Source organism: Helicoverpa armigera, chromosome 13 (assembly GCF_030705265.1).
Source record: "Helicoverpa armigera isolate CAAS_96S chromosome 13, ASM3070526v1, whole genome shotgun sequence".
In the NCBI taxonomy this organism is placed as follows: domain Eukaryota; kingdom Metazoa; phylum Arthropoda; class Insecta; order Lepidoptera; family Noctuidae; genus Helicoverpa; species Helicoverpa armigera.
The window spans coordinates 8,716,783-8,724,930 of NC_087132.1; the positions used below are offsets into that span (position 1 = coordinate 8,716,783).

Consider the following 8,148-nt stretch of genomic DNA (forward strand, 5'->3'; position numbering starts at 1 on the left):
GTTTGTATGTTTGTTTGTAACCGACTTCTTTGGGCGCGATTTTGACACACTTTAAACGGCCAGATTTCGTTCAAACTTTGTAGATTTATTGAGGACCGATGACAATACACTAATTTGATAAAATTATTCCATTTTTAACCGACTTCCCAAAAAGGAGGAGGTTACACATACACATCGATTACTCCGAGGTTTATAGACCGATTTACGTGATTCTTTTTTTGTTCGACTCGGAATAGCTGCCAGTTGGTCCCATATTCATCAGGTCAGGATCTGATGATGAAAACCCTGAGAAATCGAGGGCAACCTTCACAAGTTGTAGGCAGTTGTAGACCGAAGAGGGTCGAGGGAACTCGACAACTGAATATGTAAACTACCTCGTGTTTGGGCTTAAATTATTTGTATTGACAAAACCTTTGCAACAGTGAAGGTTTGGAGCTGACCTGATGATGGACACCAGAGAAAGTCGAGGGAACTCGACAACTGAATATGTAAACTACCTCGTGTTTGGGCTTAAATTATTCGTATTGACAAGACCTATGCAACAGTGAAGGTTTGGAGCTGACCTGATGATGGAGACCAGAGAAAGTCGAGGGAACTCGACAATTGAATATGTATAATACCTCGTTTGGACTTATATTCTTTGTATTGATGAGAACTTCCCACTTGTATGGATAGTGACAACTATTCGTATCACTGAAAAGCTTTAAATAAATAACCTTTTTACAAAAAAATTAAACCGACTTCCCAAAACACTAAAAAGCAAAAAAAATAACTAATTTTAGGTGCATCGGCCTAGAAGTCGGTGGCAAAATTAACTTAGTAACATCCATTAGACACGCGACTTCTAGGCTTTTCAATTTGCAAAATATGATTTTTGTTAATTTATATAATTTTCATCTATAGTCGATAAGGTAAGAAAATTAATTTAAATTTTCTAGAATTTTTCTCTACAGTCGATAAGGCAGGACTCGATGTTAATTTTTATTTCCAATAATTATCTTTAGCCGTTTTCTCTAATATTGACAATTTTTTGTATACTAAAGAGAATTTTAATTCTACAAAACAAATAATAGTTTTAAAACAAACTAAAAAGTAGAAAATAAATAATAGTTTAAAAAAACTAAAAAACACGCTTTTTATAGAAAAACGAACAAAAAAATAGAAAATAAATTTTAATGAATTTAAATTAAGAAAACAGTCTTAAAAATTTCAATGAATATAAATTAATAATAGTGAGAATACAAAAAAAAATATTTAAAAAAAGCGTGGGGTGCTTTTTAAGATATTATCGAAATGAAAATCACTGTACTCATATCTGTCAATAAAATATTTATAACTATTGACACCATGCACCCCACGCTTTTTTTAACAACTATTATTTATTAACAACTGTGTGTGTGAGAGTGTAGCCATAGAGAAATGAAAATCGTTTGATGATTTCACATGTACCAAAATGAAAAAAAAAAATGTTGACCATTAACTAACTATTTTAATTAACTTGTACCGCGGTTTGACCCGCGTCTTGTGGGAATTCTTTCCCTTCCTTCGAACAGATGGAGGCTGTATTGTTTTGATATATGAGCTCTATAATTGCGAGGTTTGGTCTAAATCTACAGCGCGAAGAGATACAAGCATACATTCCCACGCACCAACTTTTGCATTTGTAATATTTGTATGATTAATACCTACATTTACTTCCGTATTTTTATGCTACGAAAATCATATTCACCGGCTTAAAATTCTAGGACACTTCAATCTTCAAATGTAAGTATCTCGGTGTCAGTCATACAAATAGGTATAACGAAGCTTCGTCACAGTACAACGAACCACAAACTTTGTTGTAAGAAACTTCGCGTCCTTTTATCAAATTGATATCTTGAACAAAAGACAAAAACATTTGCCCTTTTCCCTTGGGCTACGCAAATGTAAGAAACTTTTTACAAGTAACAGTATGAAAAAGGATAGTCTGACATTTTGTAGGCGTATTTTTATTTATGTTATATTTTTTTGTTTGTTGCTTTGTTAACTAAATTGTTCTAGTACACCACATAATATCAGAAACATTTTTAACAACTATCTCGCTTGGATTGTTGTGAAAAGGGATGAAAAACTTATAAATCAACAAACACCTAACATGCCACTGAGGCAAACTAGATGTACCTATAAACTAACTCCCGGTTACCTAGCAAAACTCAAAATAAATAGGAAAGTCACTAGTTGATCCTACTGTAAACACTCCTGATAAACCTAATCAAATAATGTGATAACCATTTTATCCCATAGGTCAATCACCTTTGCTTTTGCTCTTTCACACCTTCCCGTAACCTCGACATTTTCCACGAAATATTTCTTTCCATCTATGTATCGACACGCGGGCGTGTTACGAGCCGACGTTTCAGTGCCAAAACATATAAGATACTGTCAAACGAAAGGTTCCGTACATAAATCTCTAACTTACGGCTATTACGTGAACAAAGGGAATGAATTCCACTCTCCGTCCGATTTATCGCTCCGTTATGAATCCTCACAAATGCAAAACAGATATAAATATTTATTTAGTGTACTTAGGCTGGGTAATCGTAAAGGTTCTCGATTAAAATGTATGGTTTTTACGTGGAGAGCTTTACGGTCGTCCGGAAAGAGTACCGTATTAAAATACGTAGGTAGCAGCCAATTCTTTTGGAATCGTTTTAAAGCCAGATTAAACTGTGCGTGAAAACAATGTAACGGAACCGCACGAGAATATCCGAAGCGGAAAACTCGATGTTACACGGATCATTTTTCCCAGTAAGACTTCGAAAAAGCATATTACGGGATTGTGAGAATGATTTGATAATTTTTCATTCGTGTGTGTATTACACAAGCGAAATGTTTTGGTAGGTGGCAGAAACATTGACTTAATGATATACAATTGGCTACGTTTTTGATACAAAGTAAGAGTAGTATGTTGTTAGTTTAAGTACCGGGACTCCCAGTTGTTATTGATTAGGCAAAATATTGGTAAGGTTTTTCATACAAAAGTCTCACTAACTAGACGTCTGGATTTCAAAACGTACCAACTTTATAAAACGTTAATTCGTGCGTTAAATATACCTGAGTCCTTTATCAACTGTCGGAATGTTATTACCAATTGTAATATCAGACTTTTAATAATTCACAAAAAGTCTGGCTCTATTCGAACGTTGAACTCAATGGTGAATAAAAGTCATGCCCGCGACATGAGACTTACTGAAAATTGGAGCAGACGTTGATAAATTGTATAGACGGCTGGTATTCGAGAAGTCTGTAATCTGAAACTGGCTTCAAAAATACAGAAGGCTGGTACTATTTGTTCACTACAAGATTCGGAGCATAAAAGCCGAGTGCTCATTCACTGTGACAATTAGGCCGCGTTCACACCAAACGTATAATCAGCTGTTGACTAGGAGCAGGCTGACTGCGCTGCCGTAATGGCGTGCTATCCGCTCAGTGTGAACGTAGCTGAATATGTATGGGGCTGTTCAACGCTCGCTTAGAGTCGGTGCCTGATTGTGATCGCGACTTTATTGTAATGCCGATGAAACAAAGCTTTTTCAATACACTAAGTATGGGTTTTATTTGTTTCAGATATCAAAACACCACAACAATGCTATAAGATGAGAATAGCAGTGCCTCCCAGTTCGTCACGCGCAGAATGTGAGGGGAGCTAGCCAGTGTCATGCAACTTGTAATGCTAAACTTTCTAATCATGTTCGACGTGGTGTTCATATTCTTCTTGTTCCTGATCGCTGTGACTTGTGTTATGAACTACATGCCGGGCCGAAGCAAGCGCTCCGAGGTGACGGAAGATGAGGTGGATGATGACGTCATCCCTCCCCCGCCACTGTTCGCGGGAGATGACGATGAGGTTCCTACAGCTAGTCGAGACACGTACGTGGTGATCGCGCCGCCGCTAGACAACGTTAGAGCTAATAAGGGCAGCTGTCCTGTACATGTGGTGTAGTATAAGCACTGATATAATATGTGAGTATTCTATATTTTGTATACCTTTATCGGAAAGTGTACCTAATAATCCTAGGCTCAGAGAATAGGTTATTATTGCTTGCTCCAAATAAGTCAGTGTGTTAGGTAAAACATTTAGAACCAACTTGGCGTTAACAAAGCATCAATTCATTACCCCAATTCAGAACTAAACTTCAAACAATGAACCCTTCTAAAAACCAGAGAGAGCATTAAATTTTAACATAACTTGTAAAATATTCGGAGCTTCGAAAGTTGGCAATTTATCTGAACAACTCAGCTCAGCATGACTCATTGAACCTTTCCTTTGTTTCAGATCAACGTAGGAGTTTATTATGAAGAAGCCTTATGAGAATGTAGGTGTCGAAATGTAGACATTTTTTACCAATTAGTCGAGTTTAAATAAATTCTTGTTATAAAGACTAAGACGGTGGAACACGGGAATCAAATGGATATAATGAGTTGGTCTGTAACATGGGTACTATCAGAATTAACCTCTTTCGATTGCACTTTATGAAGAAATAGATATAAATATAGAGCTGTAACGCGAACGGTATTATAATAAATGTATAGGGGGCCGTGTATATTGAAATGAAATAAAAAATAGTTGCAGTGTTATGAATTGAATAGACTCTTTGTTATTATACAAAAGTTTGCTACCGCATAACGCATTGTATATGTTTTATCAATTATATTCGGGATTTCAATGGCGTTATCCTCGCTGTGACGGATTAAGGAGCCATATCACAGAGCCCTGACAACAGGGGACTACGCTGCAAATATATAATAGGCAACAAAACGCAAATAGTATAAAACTGAATAGAACTTTTTCGGAATAAAAGAGGTTTTTATCTTTTTCAACGGTACACGCGGCAAAGCCACGCTTAATCGAATGTCAATAACATATTGAACGTATAATTGAAACATCTGTTTGCTCGCTATAAGAATAAATAGCAATTTCTTTTGTAAAATTTTATCGCCTAATTTTATACTTTCTTGAAGGCCTAATAAAGTTCAGTTTTTATTGCTGTAACGACCATTAACGAAATCGTTTGTTACGCCTAACAAAGTCTATGTATTCGCGTGAATAAATAATTTGTTACGTAAAGTGTTCAATTTTCAGAGCAAATATTTGCAAGTGCTTGTTGAAGATGAATGTGACTGAATTATAAGTAAATGGTTAATAATGTTAGAGTAATAATTAGTTATACGTTTCGCTTGCCACAGTATTTTGTATGAAATACTTAATTACAACATTATGCTAATATTTATTTTATAGGTTTAGTCTGCTAATATATTGGGAGTAGTTTAAGGAGTTTCAAATGGCTGCCTAATGTTTCGAGTTATATTTATTCTGAGTGTTCTGAATAGATATGTATCTATATAAAGCTGTTTGCTTTCTAAATAAATTGATATTGTAAAGTTGGGTGTATCGACAACTCTGTATAGGTACCTAATGTTTAAAAAAAAACGGACAGAATACAATGCGGAATTCGTACTATCATCTGTAACTGAATACTAGCTTTTCGCCCCTTCTATACATCCATAGCTACATTTGTTGAATCCAAAAATATTGTTGTGAAACCTTGTCAAAGTTCTCATTCGCAAAATATGCTGCTTCAGTCCCCTGCCGGCTTATCCTATAATCTTGTCTATTTCCGGACTTTAGGGTGTGTTCAAATGTCACTGGCTGATATAGAACTGTCAAACGTGTTCGAAATTCAAATTGTAATTTCCGTTGTTAATGGCTGTTGAGAGGGTCTTTTAATTTTCGAATTCTACTTTTGAATAAAAATATCAAGTGTGACTGCAAGCCAGTAACAAACGAGAATCGGATAGTATCCGACACTTATGTATGTATGTATAAGTTTGGTTGAACTCATTGATGTAGAAAGCCATATATCCAATATTTCCCCTTTGTTCTGAACATGGAGTTCGCCCCAAATTATTATATCATCAGTGTGATATTGAGTTTGAACTAGTGTCGTCGGAACGCACCCTTCATTTCTCTATCTATCTGTATGAACATACCCCCTCCCTCCTACATATTAGCAAAAGGCCCCACACAACGCTTCCCCGCTTGCGTCGACATTCAATTATTCGCAATTAAGGATAAACTTTGAATAATTGACTATTCAAACAATACAAAATATCAATAGACTAACACAGACATTTAGTAATAGTTTATACATTAGTATTTAAGAAATTATTATAATAATAAAAACGACAATACATGTTACGAATGTTTTCTCATATCATTCTGGTTAAGTGGAGTTTATTGTTCGGGTAATTAGTGTTCTTGTGTTTTTGTTTTTATAATATCCATTTACTATGGAAATATCTTGTAACCTATTTTTTGTAGAGAAATAATTTGATTTGGAAACAAAACATTATGTTATAGACCGGTGTAATCAAAAGTAGCATTACAGGAACAGTCGATCACAATATACGACGAACATAAAATATTTTTGACTCACTATATAGAGGCATAGCACCGGACTTTGCGGGTACAATAAGTTATAACCTTGTAATAAATAGTAATTCGATAACTGTTTTAAACGATATACATATTAAAGCATGAGTATTAACTTACTTATGTTGCTAAGTGTACCTCTATGAAATAAATAAGGGTGTCTTTTCAGTATAAAAACCCGAGTACGGGTACGAAAGTAAACAAAGTGGGTGCGGCTCGCGTTTCAGAGCCACTGAACTGAGTTGGAATGAAAAAACCACGAAATTTCTGCATAGTCACCAACTAAATTCAGCTTTACGAGCACAAAATAAAATATTTAATACAATAATTACATCATTAATCAACCGTGAATCGCATCCATTTGACGAAATAAAATGAAATAATTTTACAGTTTGACATGTTAAAACGTAATCATTCCAAAGATAATTAAAAACATAATAGATATTTCTTTCGACATTGCCGGCCTAAATATTAATGGATCCGTTAAAATTCTTGGAAACTTCGAAAAGCTGTTTATTAAGTATTTGTTGGATACCCTTTAAATCATTCTAAGTCTTCGAAGTACCGGGTAATTTGTGAAAAGCTGAAATGTATATTATAATCTTTATTATATTATTTTTATCCTAAAGTAGAATTTATTTGTTTTTTTTTTTCAGTCATATAGATTGTAGGTACCTGAAACAAATTATAATAACACAAAAATGTAACTAAAGAGGTAATAAATAAAAATAAATTATCCAAATTCGAATAGTAATGAGTATAAAATCAAAAACATACACTATGTGATATAAATATACACAATTTTTAAAATGTAGTTGTATAGAAAAACTAAAGCATTGTTTTGAATTTATTGTTATACTTGCGTTGTCTGAGGACGCATAATAATGATGTAATTAATAAAATGCACTAAGGCAGTGTCGTCATAACATGACTCTTTTGTTTTATTCACCAGTGTCCTACATTTATTTTAATATTTTACACTGATAATGACTTTATCTAAAGTGCCAATGGCAGCTTCAAATTTGTTTACACCATCATAACCACAATTCAATGTTAATAGTTTAATGCAATACAGAATTGTTTTCAAACCACTATAAATTGGTTCAGTGTTTAAGAGGAAAAATCATTTTCTACTTACATATCTTCATTATAAGAAAAACATAGGGTAAGTTGGGCTCCAATACAAAACTTAGCCTTTTAGTACCTACCTAAATTCAGAACTAAAAGCTAAATAAACTAAGATTTACTCAGCAGTTGCGACAAAGAACTTCCAACAATATTCTGAATACAATATAATTCGAGTAAGTTCACGGATCTTTGCCAGTTGCTACAGTTGTTACGTATACTTTATAAATCTTCTAGATGCTGCTATATTCGGAGTGCATAAGGTAAGTTTTCTTTTGGTAAACCCGCGGAATATGTGTCAAAAGATCATACAGATCTGTGTATCAAAGTATATCGCAGAGGCCATTCCTAAATGAGTTTTTTTTTAATACCTTGATTCTAGGAACTAACACTAGATAAGACAGGTACATATTTGCCTTTTAATTAGTATGGATATAACTTGGCTTCTTTATAGTAATACCTATACCTAAGTGGTTTACCTTTTCTAATATTGAAAATCAAAACATTTTATATGGATGATTTTCCGGAACAATTAAGATTATGTATAGTCG

The 8,148-nt window shown here is 34.1% G+C and overlaps 1 long non-coding RNA gene across 1 annotated transcript in view; it reads left to right on the forward strand.

Moving 5' to 3' along the window:
- LOC110378168 (uncharacterized) overlaps positions 1-7,403 on the forward strand; it is a 30,876-nt gene extending 23,473 nt beyond the window's left edge. Inside the window, exons 2-3 of the long non-coding RNA XR_002429645.3 lie at positions 3,607-4,002; positions 4,316-7,403. This is a non-coding gene — a long non-coding RNA (uncharacterized LOC110378168). The remainder of the gene's footprint in view (positions 1-3,606; positions 4,003-4,315) is intronic.
- The last annotated feature ends 745 nt before the right edge of the window (positions 7,404-8,148 follow it).